The sequence below is a fragment of the Muscardinus avellanarius genome (genome assembly GCF_963383645.1).
Source record: "Muscardinus avellanarius genome assembly, chromosome: 10".
Taxonomy (NCBI): domain Eukaryota; kingdom Metazoa; phylum Chordata; class Mammalia; order Rodentia; family Gliridae; genus Muscardinus; species Muscardinus avellanarius.
Window position 1 is genome coordinate 43353727 of NC_137796.1, and position 5900 is coordinate 43359626.

Genomic DNA, 5900 nt, shown 5'->3' on the forward strand with positions numbered 1-5900 from the left:
TTCAGACGCAGCTTACCAAAGCCTTATCTGCAAGTGTGTCCCTCCCATCAGGGACCAAAAGACAGCACTGTACACAGTGGAAGAGAAGGCCTAAGTGACGTGAGTCATCAGCATCCACTGGGAGGAAAACCAATGCAGCATCTCTACAGGGTGGCCTAAATCCAATCCTTTCCTGGGAGGAGATGAGAGGGCTTCTGGGTCATCAGCCATGAGTGAGGAGCCTGTGAGGAGAGGAGCCTGGGCTGCCTCCTTCCAGGTTTCTTGGCCCCTGAAGGCCTCACACCTTTGTTTTAAGCCCAACCATCTTCCTTTCTCTCATCATACCACTTTTGGTCTCATCATACCGAGTTTGGACTCTCAACAGCTACCATTGTTTTTTTCTCCTTACTTGTCTGTATGATTATTTTCTTGGGGCACTGAATATGAAAGGTCTAAGTGTGCAAAGACCAAGACGTAGCAGGAGATAATGTTCTTCTATCTCATTGAGATTTTTTTATTCGCAAAAATAATAGCAAATAGTGGCATAAGGTAGATCAGGGATAGTTTTTTGTTTCACTAATTTCTGAGCTTATGAATTACTTAGAGATGGAAATTAGTCAGAAATATTGGTCTGGGGCTCAGTAGAGAGGTATCTCCTACAGACAAAGATATGGAAGTTATAGATACAGAAATTGTAAAAAAAAAAAATAAGTCCAAGTGATTCATTGTACAACATGGTGATTACAGTTAATAAACATTGAATATGTACTTAAAAATTGCTAAGAGAACAGCCGGGCGTGGTGGCGCATGCTTGTAATCCCCACGCTTGGGAGGCGGAGACAGGAGGATCGCACAGGTTCGAAGCCAGCCGCGCTGGCTTAAGAGACCCTGTTTCCAAATAAAAATATAAAAATAGGCCTGGGAGTGTAGCCCGGAGGTAGAAGGGCTTCCAGGAACCCCAGTACCACCAAAACAAAAATTGCTAGGAGAACAGATTTTATATACTTCAACCAAAAAAATGGTATGTGAGTAAATGTATGTTAATTCGCTTGATTTAACCATTTCATAAGACACACTCAACACATTGGTATACACTATGATAGTTACAATTTGTATTATGTGTCTATTAAAATAAATTTACATCATAATGAAATAAAAGTTTGAAAAACATGGTAAGAGAAACATAAAGGAGATTGCCCACAGGAAATGGAAAGGACAGGGTCACTCCTTGGATAACCCTGGTTGAATAGCACAGACTGCAGAGTCTGAGAAGATGCAAGAGTGGTCGAAAGAGCAACAGGAAGGTGTGCCATCTTGGAATCCACGAAGCTCAATGGCTCCAGTAAGAATACAGCGCTCACCAGAGCCCAGGGATGCTGAGAGTCAAGGGAGTCAGGAATTTGCTATGGCTTGGATGTGGTCCGTGTGTTGGCAGTTGTGCGTAGTGTTGTTGGGAGATGGAACCTTTGAGAGGTGGAGCCTAGTGGGAGGTCCTTAAGTATCCTTCAGCCATGCCTTCAGAAAGGATCAAGGCATTTCCTTGGGGACCCTATTTAGTTTTCTCTAAAGGATCATTATAAAAGCTGATCCTGGCCCCACCCAGCCTCTCTCTGGTCTTCTGTTGCAATAGGTGATTCTTCCACTCACACATGCTCTTCTGTTTGCCATGGGACCTTCGCAGGAGTCTGTGTATGCCATTTGGCCTTTTAGGCCCCAAGACCATAAGCAAAATAAACCTCTGTTTTTCTTCATAAGTAGCCTGCCTCGGGTATCTTATTGCTGTAATCAAAAAGACTAATGCAAATTTGAAATAGCCATTGGGTTGAGGGACATGTAGACTATCGATGAATTAGTGATACTGCTGGTAGAGTGATGCAATTAGTCAATGATGTGAATGTTATTGTGCATCGGAGGTGAAGAAATGGGAGTGAAAAACTGCAGCCAGTACAGACCACTTCTGACCAAAGTAGATGCCACTCATCTCACCAGTTTGGCTAGGGCAGGGAATAGGGGAACGAGCAGCAGCTGGAAGGGGATGTGAAACCCAGGGAGGTATGTATATGCTTACTTGCTTGTTGGAAGACGTGAATTTTGAGTGCATTCACAATCAATAAGAAGGCTTCTGTGGATAAGAGTGCTTGCATAGATAAGAAAGGGAAGGAGCATTTAATAAATAGTACTTGGGTGGCTCCTGAAAAGAGGAGGTGGCATCCAAAGCTGGGGTGGTCATAGAGAAGGGAATTTGCCTAGAAGAGAAGGAGCAGCAGTCATTGAGAGCAGAGGAGGCAGGAGCGCCTGGCAGGGGGCTTGGATCCAGGAAGCTGTGTTCCTGGAGGATGTGTTCTATGGTGAGGACATTCCATCTGCTGAACGAGTGGGGTCAACCACACATTTGAGAGGAGTGGTTATATTTTGAAATACATGTCTAAGATAAAAAAACAAATTAGTCAGATAAATTTATCCAAAGAGTTAAACATATTTGAGAGATCTTCTAGGGTTGGCACTCATGGATTCAGTGTGGAAATAGAGTTGGATGGACTCTTTCTGCTTATGCAGACTATAGAGGTGTGTGCCCCTTTCTGAACCACATAAATCCTGGCAGTCGAAATAAGATGACAGAACTGGTCTGGGTGTGGTGGCACACACCTGTAATCCCCATACTTGGGAGGCTGAGAGAGGAGGATCTTGGGTTTGAGACTAGCCTCGGCAATTTAGTGAGATTTTCAGCAAACCTAGCAAGACCCCGTTTCAAAAAATAAATAAATAGAGCTTAGGATATACTTTAGAGGTAGGCTACCCCTGGGTTCAATCTCCAGAACCAAAAAACAAACAAAAAAAATAAAATAAATGAAGTAATATAACAAATTTGTAATTGATTCTATGTAGCTAGCTCTCTCTCCCCCAACAAATTGGCACACCCTGGCACAGCCTATCATGTGTCCTATTCTTCTACTCTCTTCTTACATTTCCAGGCAGAAAACACATTAGTGACACTAAAAAATTGAGATGAAAATTGTGAAAGCATTATAAAAATTTGGCAACATGCAAGAAAAAGCACAGTAATTATTACTGTATCAATCAGGAAGTCTAATGTGCATAATTGTTTTGAGTGTAACTCAGATGATCTCCCTAATATGCAGAAGCTAGGTAGAAAATGGGTCATAGAAGGAACTCTAGACAGAGAAGGAAATACTATAGATAAGCAAATAAGGCCACCTAAATGAGGGGGATGGAAAGGGGAAGGGGGAACTTCCCTAATGTACATGATGTACATTCACAAACATATCAAAGTCAAACACTAAGCCAAACATGAGAAGGAGGGAAGAGGAAAAGAAATGGGGTGGGAATTGGTAACAGCTAATTGGGTGATGTGTATATATACATGTATGTCTCTATCATCTTCCATTAAGATGTATGACTACAAGGCACCAATAAAAAAAACTTTAAAAAAGAATGCATAAGGGCAATAATATCATGAATGTTTACAAAATTGCCAATTCCAATCTCAAAGACTTGTGAGTGGGGAAACCCTCTGGGGAGAGCAAAAAGAGCTGTGTGCATGTATTTTTCTAACACTCTATACCACAATATGATATAAACTTATAGTGCATCCAATTAAAAAAAAGAACGACCTTTTTGTCAAATTGCATGCATACATAGCACATTATTTGCTCATGAAATCACTAAGGAGGTGGTTATTATTAGTTTCATTTGTCAGTCCAAGGAACAGATGTTGCTTGTTGAAGGTCAAAGAATAAAGGTGTATAGAACCTAAGGTGGGAATCCAGGTCTTTGGAAATCAGGGAACAAGCTTTTCCTATCATTGCACGAAGATGCCAAATTTGACCGTATCCAGTGTGGATTAACTATCCTTAAAGTGATGATGGGAAGTGAACTGCCAGGCTCATTTTCTTTTAATATACAGCATAGTTTTCAAATTACCAGGCCTTACCATATGCATACCTGGCCACCCTTCTAAGACTGAGAGGTACCAAGACCACCTCTGGCAGTTTTCTTATCCCCTTAAAGAAGAAAAAAACTATTGTGAATATTATTTGTCTAAAGTTATTTTCTTCATCTAATGCTGTTGGGATAGCTGTGATAGGGATAGCTTTGCCTGGGGGAAAGGACATTTTCCTGAGTGTGTAGAAGCAGAACCTCATGGTCAATGCCTGACCATAGTCTATGAATCTAAAACTAATCTCACAGAGCCTGGGGCTGGTCAGAGAAACCCAGTAAATGTGTCATTTTTTCACACACTTTGAACTAAACACTCTGTCCACATGAGACTTTCCATGTACCTCCCATGTTGTGTTAATTTTTTGCCAATATTAGCAAAGGAAGAAATACTGAAACACAATGCCAAGGACTTGGCAAGTCTATTTTTCAGAGATGAATTAAGAAGAAATTCCACTCAGAAACTAGAACATTGATATAAGATGGGGAAAGTATGCCACCCCCCATTTTCCTTCAAAAAAAGCTCTCTTTTTATTTTCTTCTTTTTTTTTAATCAGCATGGAATCCATATCACACTTTGGAAGATGTTCTTGAGGATCAGGGATAAATTAGTTGCATACATTCTAAACTAGGATGTGGCTGAGCATATTCCATTTCTTAAATGTCTAAGAAATATCAAGAGAATCCATTAAGCTAAAGGGCCCCTGTTAATGCAACATTAGAGAACTTGATTAGAGCCCAGCACTCAGGAAAATCATTTTCAGCTTCCCGCATGCTACATTGCACATGTAATATGTTGTGTTTGATGTTGTTTGTCATTTATTAAATGTATATGCTAATATAAAGTGTTTGGTTTCCTGACTATGGGGGTGTTAAAAAAAAGTTCAATCTCATTTCACAGTCATCCTCAAGAAACTGGATTTCCCGAGTGCTTCCCAATGCTAAGGCTGCGGGGCAAAGGAGCATTCCTTGAGTTTCTATCTGTTGAGTGCCTGCTGTGTTCTAGGCATTAGGTAGGCAATATGACAGGGAGCCCACACAGCCTCTGCCCTCCAGAGGTTTACAGTGGGAAGAAAGACACGCACAGAACTAATGAAATTCAGCATATCCAATGCAATCAGACTGGAATGCCAGAATCATTAAGAAATGAAAGAGGAAAAGGTGGAGGAGACTTGTGGATAGGCAGCATTCAAGCTGCCCATATGCATTCATGACTTTGGTTAAACTAGAAAGAGAAAGATAGGAACAATCCTTAACAAATTTTAGAAGCAGTAGATTATCAAAGTGAGCTTCATATGTGTCTGATGTCATTTTGGGAGCCAACTGAATACATATGAGATTACAGCATTATCTATGGGGATTAAGTGTCAAGACCTGTAGTGGATGCCTGGAACTATGGATATTACTAAATTCTATGTGTTAATTTTTTTTCCTATTCAAACATCTGTGATAAAATTTAATTTGTAAACCAAGTATAGGTAATGCTAAAATAGAAGTGTTCTGAATATTTTCTCTTAAAATATCTTAGTTTACTATGCTCTCTTCTTCTGTGTGAGCTGATGCCATGCCTACGTGACAGGGTGAAGGGAGGTGGCTGATGGAGGCGCTGTGATGTAGCATTGGGCTATGGCACTGAGCACAAGCACTGCATGCAGCGCCACCACAGTCAATCTGATAAAAGTATTTCCTTGAATAAAGTATAAACAGACTGTCGTTAACAATAGTTACCCTTTTTATTATGTCACAACTCATGCTTGTTTTACATACCAGTTATATAAAATATGTAAAAATTTTATTGACAATTTAAAATGTGGGATAATATTCCATGGTAAAATTTATTTAACTATTTTTCACAATGTTCACTACTCATATAACTAATCTTCATTTACTTCTTTATAATGTTTCTGCAAAGCCCTACTAGGGCTTCCCCATGACAAATCCAAGAAGTCCAGTAACAGGGCAAA